The sequence below is a fragment of the Epinephelus moara genome, chromosome 4 (genome assembly GCF_006386435.1).
Source record: "Epinephelus moara isolate mb chromosome 4, YSFRI_EMoa_1.0, whole genome shotgun sequence".
NCBI classification, from domain to species: domain Eukaryota; kingdom Metazoa; phylum Chordata; class Actinopteri; order Perciformes; family Serranidae; genus Epinephelus; species Epinephelus moara.
In genome coordinates, this window is record NC_065509.1 from 30967390 (window position 1) to 30983974 (window position 16585).

The 16585-nt window shown below is 41.4% G+C and overlaps 1 protein-coding gene across 7 annotated transcripts in view; it reads right to left on the minus strand.

Moving 5' to 3' along the window:
* Positions 1–16585, minus strand: part of LOC126388710 (ecto-NOX disulfide-thiol exchanger 2-like) — a 271116-nt gene that overhangs the window by 212438 nt on the left and 42093 nt on the right. Inside the window, exon 1 of one of the 7 annotated variants that reach the window (XM_050041961.1) lies at positions 9093–9179. The exons of the other annotated variants lie outside the window; for them this stretch is intronic. The gene's annotated coding sequence lies outside the window, so the exon portion shown is untranslated. Of the gene's footprint in view, positions 1–9092; positions 9180–16585 lie in introns of those variants that run through there. 7 annotated transcript variants of the gene reach the window in all.

The following is a 16585-nucleotide window of genomic DNA, read 5'->3' on the forward strand; positions in this document are numbered from 1 at the left end:
ATGGACATTTGGACCTATAGGTGCTGTTATACTAAGCGCCAGTGAAGCTGCTGAAAATGTGAGCAGCCCATTCACCACGGTAATGACGACCACAAAGCAAAATCAACCCCAATGAGAAAATCCCCACACTCCTGCTGTGAGGGAGGAAAAAAATAGGCTACTTATTCACCATCAGAAGGGCATTACCGTAAATTTCAGAAGAATAATGACAGTTATTTTAATTTGGGAAAATAAAATGATGAGGGGAGGTGTGGAGAAAATCCGTTTTGTTTTGTTTTTTTAAGCCTTTTGTGGGCACACCAACACAAACAAATGGCATTCATCACTCTTAAGGCACCCACATTCCCTTTCATATTTATTATTACCAACATTTTTCATTTCCACACACTTAGCTCTAAAGCACTTTTCTATAGCGGGGAAAAAGCCTGAGTTGCTAAGTTGAGGAAATGTGTACACTAATGATTATGAATGAAGTAGAGAAGCCGGTAAGAGAGAAGTTCCACACTGGTCTTTGAAATCAGTATGAAATTGTGATTTAGATCCAGCATGCTTAGCAATATGAAGGCGTCAGAGTAAAAACAAAAGTTGGGGAGACAGTATTCTAAACACTCTTTTGCAGACGCACTTGCTGAGACCAGAGACACCATTAAAAGAAAACAATTGATTTTCTTTGTAGCAGAAATGAAACTTGAATTGTTTGTCAAAATGAGGTTGAGGGTACAAGCTATCAGCGAGGTAGCTTTTACAGCACAATTTGCTTAAAATGATGTACGGGCTGATGGCTGTTTGGCCTAATTTCCTATCAGTCAAAACAAACATCACAGCAGCATTGTATGCACGATTGTTATTGACTGCTTGTGTTTAACTGGTAAATCAATACAGCAAATGGACAACAATGTCAGCTTTACTGCTTCAAAATGCCATTAGTTGTCTCCTGTGCATCCCCTCCCGCAGATATTCATCATTCAGACAATGTCACATGTGTTTAGCCTTGCGTAAGTATGTGTTTACTTTCATATGTATTTTCGCACACAGTTCAGAACATTAGTCATCTTGACGAATGCACAAGGCCAGACACCTGTGTCGAGCATGGATTAGAGGATCCCCTCAGTGAGGAGAGGATTATCAGAGTCAACTGGGCCCTATAGTGATGGAGAAGGGAGATACCCCATAATAGCCCCGATGGGTCCATTCATCTTTTGTCTCCGCAGCAGGGAAACAGCAGCCTGGGAAGGCACAAACCAAATCGCCCTCTGCAACAATTCGCAGTGTTGGATTAATCATACGAACTTCACAAGAACCGATCGGTACTTCACAAGCAGCTCTCGTGTACCTTTTCTTTCCTGTAGCTGTCCCTCAGCCTGCGTGCTTATCTCTGTGATAAAGCACCTCATCTCCCACACAGGGGCAAGAAAAAGAGGGCTTGCAGGCTTTTACATTTGTCTGGAAATCATAAAAATATGTCCACAACATGAAGAAGGGTAAAAAACAAAACAAAAGCACACCCAAACAACCACTGCCACTGCAATGTTTTGCTCTTTCACTATGGCAACCAGCACTGAATACTAATAAAATTTCTGCCAACAAATAATAATCATCTGGATTGTTGACATCAGGTCGTGAGGTACCCATTTAACTTGTCATTTCAACTTCAGATTTTATTATTTAAGGCTACTGGTGAAAATACCTTGGTTTCTTGGGAACAACAATGTAAGCTGGTGTGAGCACTGTTAAGTATTCCATTGCTTGTCGACGTGAATGCATGATACACGTTGTGTTTTTTTCAGTAATGACTATCGTTAAAGGGGCTCTATGTTAAATTCAGAGTGGGAGTTGTCTGCACATGGTTTTCAATATGAAGGCGGCTAGTCCTGTGGCTAGCAGCTGATTGATGGAAGGGAGTCAGCTGATAGATCACATGATTCCTTTCTATGCAACCAATTAGCGAATCTCATCCAGAGCGCCCTATTCAAACTGCTCTGGCCTGCCTAGTGTTGCTGCTTCCTCTGCAAGCTGCTTTGCAACCCGCCTCCACCCCAGCTCCTCCTTTTCATGCTGTGTCTGACTTATCAATGTCATTTCTGTTTGTCACTGATGCTGCTCTGTTCCGTTCCCGGGGGGTCTTTGCTGCTGCTCTCCCTGCCTTACGGCCGGGGTCCACTGGGCATGTCAGCGGCGCGACACGTCTGCAGCGCGAGTCCCGTAGCAGCTCGCCCCCCTGTTAATCAATTACAGCGGCTCCACCGGCAACGGGAGCTGCGCAACAACCCCTGTCTGCCGCGCGACAACTCTCTATTTTAGGCGGCTCTTCTATTTTTGTTGCGCTACGCTCCCCTACGCGACCCTCCAGCAGATAAAAACTACATGAAATAGTGTGCTAAACGAGCACAATGTGTTTTTAAATGAATAAACCATTATCAGAGGTGATATGTGATGATTTTTTTTCATGCATTTACCCATATTTATCCGTGACATTGTGTAAATGTCCGTGGCGGACATTTGAAAGCAAGTAGATGACAAACAGTACAGTAAACTTGTAAATAACTCAAATATATGTAATAACTTAGGTGGAAAATGCTTTAACATTTCATGCAGCCTACATGCAGCCTCTCGGCTAGGCAAACGGTAAACAACCCCGCTAGCTTCTCTACGTGTCGCTTCCGTACGCAGTCAGTGGAGCCCAAATGAATACGCCGCGACACTACGCTGACATGACGCTTACGTTTGCAGCCGGTGGAGCCCGGCCATTAGGCTTACCATGTAGGCGCATGGAAGGGCAGGGAGGTGTGCTCTCTTTGCCTCAGGCTTTCCTCATTTGCACGTGGAAGGGCAGAGAATATGCTCTCTCCACCTTAGGCTTTCTACGTAGGCACGTGGAAGGGGCTTTCTGCAAAGGGCCGAGGAAAAACAGAGAGGGCCCTGAACAGAGCCATAATGCCAAATACAATACTGCAAATGGAAACAAAACTTTCTTAAACTTAAGTGTTCCTGACTGAAATGAGGTAAACTTATGCAAAAGTAATCCCTAACAGCAGACGCCTCTGGCTTCAGACCACCAGCTGACGTCAGCTGATGACAGATTTCTTTATATGAAGGAGAGGTAGACACACGCACATCCATATTACCAGGTGCCGAGTCGAAAAGACGTGATCAGATCAGACCAGATTTCTTTATATGAACATCTGCTCCAGGCACTACTGCAAGCGTTGACATTATGTAGCCTACATGGCTACATGTAGCTGCATGCTAACGTCAGGAAAACCTGTGATCTTAGCAGTCAATGTTGTTATTTCTCCCAGATTTTGGATCATATTGCTGCTGGAACATGTCCAGTTGTGTTTCAACGCATATATTGGTGATTGTTTATGGTAGAAAGTGCTGCTATACTCCATTACAGTCATTCCCCCTGGCTGCAATGACGGTGCAGAGACCAAGAGGTACAAAAGATCCGAAGACGCCGACTAAGAGAGAAACCCAAAATACAAGTATGAAGCTGAAAATGAGCGTATTAGGTCCTCTTTAAGATACTGAGCCCACAGCTCATTTTGCTGCTGCAAGCAGAGGGCTGCTGCATTAATGGTAAAACACTGTTCAGTAGTTATATACTGTACTTCTGTTGTGTATAACTCAGAGGAAAAGAAAGAAAGAAAGGTTACTAATAAAATAAATGAATGCATCTGCTCCCTCCTATGTATCATAATTCTGCAGTGTACCGATTTAATGTAATGTCTCTTAAAGTATGCCTGGGAATATGGCTGAAACTCTGCTGCAGCACATGTGCATTAATTGTTTACTTAACTAAAGCTTTATCTTCTGAGAGAAACTGCACACGGATCTCCAGTCTATATAAAAATGTACCCACTCGTGTTTGCTTTATCATATTCAAGGATACAAACAGAAATGTAAAACCATAAAACTATTATTGTGCTGGTAATCTGGAGGCAGAGCTTTTTAAAATGATTTGTGTTTGTTTTTTTACACCGAGAGGTAATAAACTCGCTGCAACAAAGAGCACAAAAGACATTTGTGTGAAACACAGGTCAAGGTACCGTTATAATATATTGTATTATTTTAAATGTTTTGGTCACAAAGTTAGTGGAAGAAATACTCGATCATAAACCTTTTGTAATTACATTAACAGATAAGGAAGTAAAGGTCATAAAATCTGTCCATGGATTTATGGTGTGCTACATACAATGCCTTTATATAAGCAGGGAAAATGTACGTAAATAATCGGTCTGAGCTGGTGAGGACAGGAAGTTCAAGTCTAATTTTCCCACAGTTCCTTGGCATCACAAAACAAACTCTAGAGGGCAATTTGATCTTTCTGATATCTACAGTTGTCAAAGGCAAGATATAAAAGAAGAAGATGGGAGCAAAGTGTATGTAGATACATGCATGTTCGACATGTTTTAACATTCAGCTGTCACTTATTATGGATTTATACAGTTTTACTTAGTACTCTGGTTTCATACCGTTGGTAGGACTCATATACGAGTAATGACAAGAAAAGCCTCTGCAGTTGTCAGATGTCACATGTGGGTTGTGGGAATGAAAACGCCTCACTGGATAGAAGCACTGTCATGTTTGTACTGATGTGGTTATTTCTGTCATCCTTCCGACAATCACAATTTGCAAATCCGTGTGTACTCTACAAAGAAAATAATTCACTTTTTAACTGTGTATAGTACACATTGTATACGCTGAAAATACAGCCCCAACTGTTCCCACGCCACTACAAGCACACAATCATGTGGTACAGTATTTGTTTGTTAATGAGCCCCCGCTGACATGCTGAAGAGATGAAAGTCTGTCAAGCCTTCCTACACAAAGGGAAACATGTTGGAGAGATGGCAGCACCACTACGCTGCAATATGTGAAGCCACGATGTAAAAACAGTTATAAATAAATCTAAAAAAAACTCCCACAAATACACAGAAACACTAAAGCAGTCATCTGTGCCCTGTGGGTGCATTTCTTCAAGATATGGTTGTAGATCTTTTTTGTCATAAATGTTCAAATCATTTCATTCAGAAAGTGAACTGATCCAGAAACAGTTTGTATAAACAATTTAAAAAGCTACTGACATTCACTCCATTCAACTGTGAGTCATAATAGCCGTGCAACAGAAGAAGTATGTGTGCTATAAATCATCCGTAATGCATTTCTCCCGACTGATGAGTTGCTCTTGTGGTTGTGTTGATGTTACGATATAGGTTTAGCTCTGCACACATCACAAAAAATGTGAAAATGTTTTTAAAAAAGAGGGCAGACAGAGGACAGAGACAGCAGAGCAGGCGTGTCCACTGTTCTCAACCACACAACGATCAAAGAAGAAGAAACTGGGTACAAGTGCTTCTTCCATCGTTTAGACGTGGCTCGGGCTAAAAACTCTGATGTTGACCAAGAAAACAATTTTCCACAATGTTAACAGACATAGCCGGAGGACCAACACAGTACTACTTTCACCCAGAGACAGGAAACAAGCCTCTAACTGTGAGGAGAGCAATAAAATGTGTGCATTCTCAAATAACATACGAAATTGCATGTTAGGTTTATAGAGATGTTTACATAAGACCTACAGCAAGAGTTACACAATGCAAAGTGAACAAACTTCACTGTGTATACAAGCTACTAAAGCCATTTGGAAACCCTTGGCGAATAAGAGGCCGTCCCAGAGTACTCGTTATCCTCAAGTATTTTCCATTTAAGCACACAAAAAACACAGATACAATTAGGGATGCTACTGACAATTATTTTCATTCTCGATTTATTGTATGGTCCAAGGGGATGTCGTCTAATGTCTTGATTAATCTGTCCAACGGTCCAAAACCTAAAGAGAATACATTTACTGCAATGTAAGATCAGGAAAAGCAGCAAATTCTCATATTTGAGAAGCTGAAACCATCAAATGCTTGGTATGTTTGCTTAAAAACGGCTTCAATGTCTGATTATCAAAATAGCTGCTGATTATTTTTCTGTTTATTAGAGCTGTAATTCTTAACTTTTATAAAAAATAACTTTTTGTCATATTTGTTCTGTCACTTTTTCCTTCAGAGCCACTAAGTCCCGAAAGGTAATATTTTTTATTGTGTTCGCACAACAAGTTATAATTATCTTGTCCCCACAAGATAATAACTTGGGCACACAGGATAAAAACAAAAATATCACCTTTTGAGACTTCAAGGGCTCCATAATATCCAGACAATATCACGAGACAGGCAATATGTGAAAAAAGAATCATCTTCTTCCTCCTTGTAGTGCTTCTAATGGCATTTGTTTAGAATCTACCTCGGCTTAACAAAGACAAGACAAGACAAGAGGAGTGTCTAAAGCAGCTGTCAATCACTGCTCATGAACTGCAGTAAAAGTAGGGCTGCCCCCGACTAAGAATTTTTCTAGTTGATCAACAGTCGTCATTTACGGCCATTAGTCAACTAGTCACCTGCATGTTTACAATGTTAATTTAATTATTAAGTCATATAATTTGGGCAGGGCAACACAATGGTTTGAGTTGAAGGTGTGAGAAAGAATAGTATCAGTAACATTGTTAACACTGTGCTACATTACAGAGAAATACAAAACTGTACTAATGAACCTTCATTAATATAGGCCTATATTTTATCTACAAGTGCACGTCACACACTGAGCGAGCCGCCTGTTAATGACGCTGTGGGCTAATGGGCATGTAGCTACTTCCATGTTTCAGATGATACGTCATGTTTGTAGTCGACCAATGAAGATGAGTTTACATATCACCTTGGGTTCGTCCTTCACCTTCTCAAAATGATCCCACACTTTGGATTTTCTGCCCGACATGTTATTAACTAGCCTGTGGAATAACCACAGGTACCAGCCCTGGAAATTAGGGACCATACGCATGCTATGTTTTTAACCGCCGTAAAAAGGCGAGGTCAGGCGCTGGGTGCTACACTTGTGGTTCTTTGTGCCAGCTTTCAAGAGCGCATCGTATAGCCTGTTTACCTGAAATCCTGAGTGCAGAGCTGATCTTCTTCCAGGCGCTGTTTAGAAGTGTGTAGGTCTACCGTCTGTGGGACAGATGTAAAGCTCTGGGTAGCCCTGCACTAACATGATCAACCTTTCCGTATTTATCAGAATGAATATTTACAGAAGAAGGGAAAGATATCTGTCCTTTCAAATTAAATTCCCACACGGTCCAGTCATATAGGTTTTGATTTATCTTGACAAGGTGCAGCTCCTAACAGAGTTTCACGTTTGTTTGTTTGTTTGGTTGGTTTTTTTTTTTTTCTACAACTAAGCGACCAGTGAAATCTTGCGGACTAATGACCTTTCTGGTCGATGAACGTTTGGTCGACTATTAGAGGCCAGCCCTAGTAAAACTGTCTAACTAGGTAGCGCTGATCAAATGTGAATCAAGAGTCTGTCCATGCATTGCCTATTTCTCACCTCAAATGTTTTCATAGACATGTTTCAGTGTACTGTTTAGCTGTTAAATGAAAACATTTTGCTTCAGCGGAGCTTCATTTTGGCTCGTGGCAGTGGATTCTAGCAAATGCCATTAGAAGCACTATGAGGAGGCAGAGGGACAGGATTTTTTTCCCACAGATTATCTGTCTTATGTACCACTGTGTCGACACAGTGAAAGTTTCAGCAAATCTGACAAAAAGTTATTCTTATAAAAGTTGCAGACTGTAGCTTTAGCTTATCAGTGAATAAACAAACTGCTGCAGCTCTAAATACTACAATCTGTTAAAACACCAACACTGAGCCATTAGTATCCTGATGCCTAGATAGCACTGTGGTCTGAGATACCCCCTGAAGTCTCTCAGACAAGCGTACAGTGGGGAAAACCATTCTACAAAATACAGACAATAAAGAAACTAATGACCCTAGCCAAGCCGCTTTTTATAATTTGTAAACACAGTCCTGGTCTCTGAGCCACAAAACTGTGTTAACTGACAGCCGCAGTGCTGGTTATGGGAAACAACCTCACTGACTGAACTGTTTCACTGAAGGCAGCCCTGGGAGAGGCTTTCGCTTCGTAATTTACGAGTGGGCCCGGAGCCAGTGTGTGTTGTTTAACAGCCGTAGACACGTGCTGTCTTTGCATTCATGGCCAATGAGGAGGTCGGGGAAATTATTTTCTCCCTGTTGCTCACAGAAACGGTGAGCTCCAGCCCAGGATATCATACTGTGGTGCCAAAAAAGCAAACAAACAAAAAAAGAATCACTCAAAAATAGGAGCACTAAACAGGATTTAATGTCGGCTGGAGAGGACGAGGCAGAGTTTTTTGGTGGCTGAAGTATTACTGTGCAGATTAGCTTCCCCTCTGAGAAAATGTTTTTATAAAAAGCCCGAGTGCATGCCATTACTTTATTATGTTAATTAGGCAAAGTATGACAAAGAGGGAACTTAATGAGAATATTAAGAGTAAATGACTGATTACTAGACATGGCAATAAAGAAGAACAATGCAGTGTTGTGCTGAGGGTCCCTAATTATCTTCAGTCCCATCCAGTAAAAGTCAAGGCTTTTATAACGCATCCTTAAAACTGTGGCCTTTAATGGAGGCAATATCCTTATAAGTTTGATTACAGTGTACAATAGCCTTTATTAAAATACATCACACATTCCCAGTTTAAATATATGCAACTGAGTGAATGTGTAGCTGGAAAAGAGCAGAGGTGTTGAACCAACCAACCCTTGGTAAATATAGGTTTAAAAAAGCAGTCTTGCATGTGAAAGGGTAGATGGGGCTCAGCTCTCCCTGTCACAAGCACTTAAATCAGGGAAGGAAGGTAGGAGGGCAGGCTAAAGGATGTGTGTAGAGGGGGAAGGATGAGACAGGGAGGCCAATACTGCTACTACAGGCACACACCCCGGTCTTTAACTCTGATGTGTCAGTTAGACCTACGACAAAGGTACTTAAATATTTAACTCACATCAAGTAGGAAAAACTCACGAAGAGGAGTCAGCAGAGAAATTCAATGATAGCTCATCTGGAGAGAATGTTAAGGCTGATTTATACTGTGGTTGTGTGTAGGCTCTGTGTAGATGCCATTGTGAGCATTCATACTTGTGGTGGTGTGTCTGCGTCGCTCTGCAATTACCTCCAAAGCGTTAGGTGGCAGTGGGGTTTCTGTGGAGTGCAGTCAAGTCTCCAGCTCCATTATAACTGGCAAGGTTCACAGACATGACACTTTGTGCTGGACACATTTCCCCCGCAAATACAACAGGCTAATGTTATTAGCATAAGCTTATTACATACCATAAGTTTAGCCTAGTGGCTAGCGGAGTTTTCCTTGATACATATGAAGCCAGGAACAACAGCAACACTGAACAAAACTAACATTACAGAATTCATCTCCATTACAATGTTAATCGACAAAACAATTGACCATTCGCTAAGTTTCGTCCCCGGACGCAGACTGGCCAATCATAACGTAGCATCAGGCCAGCTCAGACCAGGGTCCGACAACAACACAGCTGTGCTCCATTGACTCTAATGCAATCGTTTAAGATGTCCTTCATTTTCGGGCTAGTTTTGTGGATTTGGAGCTAAATGTTGTGCCTGGGGCACGTCGTGTATTAATGATACTCGTTACCTGGAGAGGTTGGAAACAGATAGACGTTTCTTCCCTGTTCCAAAACCAAATTCAAACCCTGAAAAGTGTAGGGTTAACTAGCTACACAGAGCCACACAGCTGGTTCAATATCAGCAAAGTTTCCCTTTATATTCATTGTCTTGTGTGGCGATCAGCAGTGATGTGGTGGTTCACTTTTACACTGTGATCTGTAGCCTATAGTTCGGCTTTAGCCTCTAACTATCTTTGTCTTTTTAACCTGTTGTTGCTGCTGAGTCAGTTTGACATCCTGGAAATATCCTTCAAACACAGACTGTAGACCCCTCTGTCTGCTTCTCTCTGGAATTAATTTTTTGTTTTTCCAAAGGTGTGATAATATCAGGGAATGCAAATAGTTACAGTGTGGTCACCATTCTAGCTCTGACAGCTTGTTGGACCATCATAAAGGGGCAGGGCTTAGAGAGGGGTCAATTGTCTTATACATGTTTTCCGCATATGTACAATATGCTAACATTATTAGCATAAGCCCATGACATTCTACATTACATAAATTAGCCTGGCAGCTAGCGGAGTTTTACTTTACTTATATGAAGGCAGGATAAATAACAAAAAAGTCTTCGCTATTTGTTGTTTCCTATCAGTGAAATAACTGTAAATAAAGGCTTTGTTTCAACTGACGGAACTGATTTTCAGTTTACAAAAATAAACAGCAGGTCTGCAAAGCCACGATGTGTAGTTACATTTCTGGCGAGGTGCACGTCAGGCTAGGGTGTAGCCCATAGTGTGGGGTGCATATATATGGGAAGCCTATGCCGTAGGTACAGCACTGATTTAACACAGAAGTATAAACTCCACTCTATTCAAAACAGTCAGACAACCCTTTCCAAATTATGATAGGAAACTGAGTTGATCTCAGAAACTGGAAACCTTTGATAATTCCAAATAAGCTGGCGCTTTGTAGTGAAGGATGCTCAATGGTTGTAAGCAACCAAAAGACTCATTGACTTGAGGAGGGTGTTGTCTTGTATTACAACAAATGCTGTGTGTGTGTGTGTGTGTGTGTGGGATGTTGTGAATCAATGACCACAGGCAGCAGAATTCACTCTGAACTGTACAAAACATATCATGGTACTGAACCTTTCTACAATTTTCCCATTCTGTTAGCTCTTCCACATTCTGCTTAATTAACATTTAAGTAAGCTAAAATAGGTATAATCGTCTGTGTCCTAAATTACTTGTCATGCAATTAAAGCTGAGTGTGCAGCTGTCTCACTTTTAACAGCTTCTGTTTCTGCCTGCGCCAGCACATGGACCGGGTGTGCACTGTTCCACATCTTTTTATTCTGTGCATAAAAACATAAAGAGTGAAATAAGAGATGAAAGAAGATTCAAAGTCCTTTGTTGATTGGTGCTTAGGTGTATTTTATGTTTCAAGGATCCACAGTTAAAAAGATTATAAATTTGGCTGCCACTCATAGTGATAATGAAATCATACTATCCGTCCGCCCAGTACAAGATATGGGGAGGCATCTTTAGCCAGCTGGTCTATTGTGCTTTCTCCAGGCCCTGATCAGAGTGCACAGCCTGTGATTGAAAAACAGATGAGTCTGTTCTGCTCCTCAATGCATGCTCCTCTCTTAACTGCTAATTACATTGTCTCAACAGCGGAGCTGCCTATGATAAGAGGTATGGGCTGCTCAGAAGTAAAGAGAAACAGTGCAGCATACTGGCACAATTAAGTCCAGACACAGTTAGGCTTTTAGGATGCAGGACAATCTGGACGGCTTTTTAAAGAAGGCTGCATGCCATTACACGAAATTCACTGCGGCTGCAGTTTATAGTTTCAGTGGAAACCTTTTAATAGTGATTATGGGGAAAAATTGATGACCATAAGCAGATAATTATTGTTACACATATTTCTCATGCACTTTACCATCTAATTGACATTTGTATATTTATTACATTAATATAAAGTAATGAAACGGACAGCTTTGCTACCAATGTCAGTCCACTTGACTAGGGTGGCTTCAACCACAGGTGCTTTCCCATGCACATTTGTTTCTGTCTTCATCACTAGTAGCAATGACAGTTTCTTGTTGTTTAAGCAGACTATAGACAGTCTGAGGAACACCAAGTTTTGATGGTGCATTATGGCAGTTTGTCATAAGCTTCGAGGAGACTATAGGGCCGCACACATGTGTTTTTTGTGCCCTCTGATAGATTGTTTTCAATGCAGATGCATGGCAGGCATACTCCAGAGTGATACACATGCGTTCCTGAGCCCCTGTTTTTCAGGCCCTGAGATAAACTGAGTTCAACTGTTCGAGCACAGCAGCATGCCCCGCACGTCATGTGACGAGGAGCAACTGATCACAACTGACAGATATCTTACCCTTCTTCCGTTAAATATCAGTTTGTGGTAAACATGGAGAGGAAGTTGATCATTTAAGTGCAGAGCTGCCAGAGCTTTACATCTGCCCCATGGACAACAGGCCCATACACAAACAGCGCCTGAAAGAAGATCAGCTCCACACTTTGGATAGGAGCTTTTAAGTAAGCGGTTGATCACTGTAATCAAGATCATTGCGAGCAGTTTCCACTTAATCTACATTCATCTCCTGATTATTGTTTTGATTACTCGATTAATCATTAAGTCTATAAAATCTCACAATATAGTGGAAAACAACACCAAACCCAACAACAATACATCTACAGTATCAAACACAGACAACAGCAGCAAGTCCAAACATTTTAAGAACTAGAACTTGTAAATAATTGAAAATCACATGAGGATCACAGCAGGCATCAATAATAATTACACTTCATTTCAATAAAATTAGATATTAACTCAGGTTTTAAGTTAACCCTCATTTCACATTTTCAATACCAGGCATAACATTTGCAACACATAAAGATGGTCACGTTATTCCAGTAGGCTCCACATACTTTGCATCTATTGAATCTTTAATACTCAGCCCTCAATATTACTGCTTACGTAAACATATTTCAAATGACTACAATGTAGTCTGACACCTGAATTCTGATGAGATCAGTCGCAATGAGAATAAATGAGAACAGAAGCGACACACAACCACGCCGCTAAATTGCGAGATGATTCGCTTAAAGCTGCTGCCGTGGCAATAAAAGTCGAGTCCCGTTCTCCACCATTTACTCTGCTGCACTCTCTCCACCAAATCTACCGCTATCTACCTTGAAGCAAAGTATAAATAATTAATCGTGGGACACACTGAATACCAATTCCCTCATATTGCCAAGCACCATCACCACGGCTGATTAAGCTACCTAAGGTCATTTTCTTCATTGGTGGCAATGTGCCCGCAATCCTAACCAGTCAGATCAGAGTGCTGACACTGAGGTTAGCTGGGTGCCTCGTAGACTGACAAGCAATCCTTACAGACTGACACAATGGGCCAGGTTGTCTGCCCTCCTGTCCACAAGATGACAAGATGGAGGAAATTACATACGTATGAGGTTGGATTTTAATTATAGATGGTTAAACTTGTTTCAACTAAAATTTCCTCATTTACTAAAGCCATCGTTTACTGAGAGTCAAGTTCAGAGCTGAGGTACCCCATGTGCCTACAGATTTATTCAGAGAGGTGTCCTCGCCGGGCACTGCTTGTACTGTAAGGTCTGGAAATAAGCTTTGGAAACTGGCAGCTCATCATTAAATCAGTGTCCAAAGGGGGATGCAGACATACAAAGCCACTCCACAGATTTAGCACTACACTGCACCCCATTGTCAGACTCACAAAAGGATCAAAATCAATGAACCAGAGAGATATCGTCTTTTTGATTCCACTTATTCGTCATCCTTGTCAAACTTGGGCACCTGCGTTACCTACAGTACACCTCTACCTCGGACAGTTCAGCTCGAGATTCGGGTGTGTTATGCTAGTAGTGGCTAATGTCATTTCAAGCAGGAGCCCTGTCACCAGAATAAAATGATGGCATTGCACTCTTAAGTACTATATCATAGGCAGCTGGACTTGCTTGAGTTTCTTGAAGACGTTTCACTTCTCATTCAAGAGGCTTCTCCAGTTCTAACGAACGTGTGCAAAGTCAAAGGTGAATCATTTTGACATGTGACCTTAAAGACCCTGAAACCCAGAGGTCACATGTGACCTCAACAACTCAGTAAGGGTTCACACCCACACAGGGTTTAAAGCTGCAACTCTGCACCAGTCCGTTAGAGCTGAAGAAGCCTCTTGGATGGGAGGTGAAACGTCTTAAAGAAACTCAAGTACCTCGAACTGCCTACGTTACAGCATTTAAGATTACCATAATCTGGATGACTAAGAATCTTCACCAACAAGATGGCATTGTACGTTTCTGCAAACCATGGATACGTTACATTTGTACATTTTATAGGTATCACTATTTCTAAAGTGATATAGTTCTGATTACGTGTGTATAAGCTGACACTGTCATTGGGGCGTAGCGGGGATAGTGGATGGCATGACACCTTCCAATCGACAGACCACTGTAAACCGCTGTTCAAGACCAACAAACAATAGCGGTTGTTTTTAAGCAAGGCATTACTGCATTTCCAGCGAAAACTGTGTAAGCAAATGCAGGTTTTGTCCTGGAGATGTTCCAAGCGCATATGACAAACTACTGAATTGTGAAAAACGGATAAAGTTATGGCTAAATGTAGTTTGACCTGCTGCTGCTGCTGCTGCTGCTTGCAGAAGTTGTGAAGTTGTGGGGTTTTTGGGGACCAACTTGCTTGATATGCTGCTTTCCATCCTTCACGTCTGAGCTGTCACGTGACGATGTCACATCCAAAAACTTTATCAAATGTCATCTCCCGACAACAGTTATGAGAAACATTATAGCCTATTATTAGTTTTAAATTGTAACAGTATTAGATTGAAAACTCAACCACACAAGTGCTGGACAAACAGTCATTATTTAGACATTAAATAAATTATATTTAATATTATATCAGGCCACTGTAGGCCTATATGGGCGGCAGATTTTTTTAATGATAGTAATAAAACTCATACCGTTGCCATTTTTAGATACCGTGGGATACCTTATTACCGTATTATCGCTCAACCCTACTCTATACAACCTTTTTCACATACGCAGCAGTACTCCCCTTACTTTCAAAGTCAAAGTTAGGAAAGCAAAGGTGTAATGTTGTAACAACACTCATATGTGAATGTAACACAGGTCACTGTGCTGTACTTTGGATGTATGAGCATTACTGTTTTGCTGGAGAGGAAAATCTTACAAACAAGCACAACAGGTTGTTTGTCAGTACATGTTTTGTTTTGTTTTTTAACTCCGAACAAATGGCCATTGCTGTCATGTCTCTGGTATCTAAAAGTAAAGACTCTGAATCACAACCCTGAACAGATTTGCTCTTCTCCACAGAGACTTGAGACCTAAATGTAATACTTTCCATAGAAGCAGCGTGTGATTCAGACATGCTAATGAACTGCTAAAGACAAATTAACATCTACAGTATACAGCGCTCTGATTAGTCTTCAAGCCACTGAACTCATCATGGCTGTAACAGAACCTGTGGCTAAAGCTGACAAACTGAACAAAAACAGACTGAAGTACGAACGTCACAGCTCTGTGTGGTGTCAGAGATGCCTCACTGGCTGTGTTATACCATGGCACACTACACAGAATTAAGCAGCCTATTGTCAGTCCGAACACACCTGTTTGTGATGCCCAAAGCAATGCCGGATCAAACCATTATGGGCTGATATTGTGGAGTTTGACAAAGCCATTAGATCTATATGACTCGAGCCCATGATGGGAGTAGCTCCATTGTCCTGCTACCTGTTTCCTCCCATACTAAGCACACTGACACTCATAAGACTGCTCATCTCTGTCTGGCCCAATTGACTGATGGATTTCCAAACTCTGCATCAGCCAAAGCTATTAAGTGGTCTGCTGGAGCGAAATGACTTTACTGTTCCCTGAGTGCAACATCAGGCTCAGCAATTCCTGCCTGCTATTGTCTAGGGCCACTGTGACAAAGTTAATTTCTTGCCAGACAAGCACAAACACTTATGCCGACACACACAATAAATAACAAAAAAACAGAATCATCCGAATGACTCTATTTTCTCTGTTTGCTTTTAGCAAAGATTTCGGTCATATGAGGTGACCCATACCAAATGAGTTTCCTTCAAGGAATCCAAGTGAATGGCTTTCTCTTCTCATGCTTAGGCATTGGCGAAGTAATAGACCAATATGATGTTCGAAGCCACTGCGTAATGCAATAACTACCTATAATGGATTACCCATTCACTATCACAGAGAAAGGACTTAATACACGGTTTGCACTATTCAGGAAAGTCTAACCCAGTCCAGAAAACAATCTGCGTGATAAACATCTTTTGCTCATGGCCAAATACATAAACTGAAGCATTACTTGTCATCTATAAACCATGAAAACAGGACAAGCTTTGTGGTGAAAAGCAGCATTTTTTTGCATGAAAATGCGGAAAAGGAATAAAACCATGCAGACCCTACGCTGCCCCGTAATACTCTTGGTCATATTGGAGTGTTAGGAAATAAATCCACTCTTTATATTCCTGGAGACGGACTGGATGGCTCAGGCTTCTCGTGGCACAGTCTGATTCAAGTTTGCCTGCCATGGTTTGCCAAACAAAAAGCTGATTTCCAAGTACTGAGCCCTGGCTGTGGCTTTATCCAACAAGGTCTTGTGAAGGTGCAGTGCACACGCAATGTGGCTAAAGGACAGAGGGAAAGGGAAGGCACTGACTAATATAAGCGCCTTGCAAATGTGGAGCAAATATCTGTGCCTTAACTGTTGATATAATTGCTTGTATCCAAGCATTCAGTAGCTACCAGGGTATGAAATTAACAAAATATTTTGGGGGCAATTTTGGCCCCCACAGTCTAAAAAATGGGGGCATTTTCAAAATGTTTGGGGGCCATCAAAAAATTGTAATTATGTTCTAACAATAAGCACATGAAAAGCAAAACCAACTAAGATACTGTCTTCACTC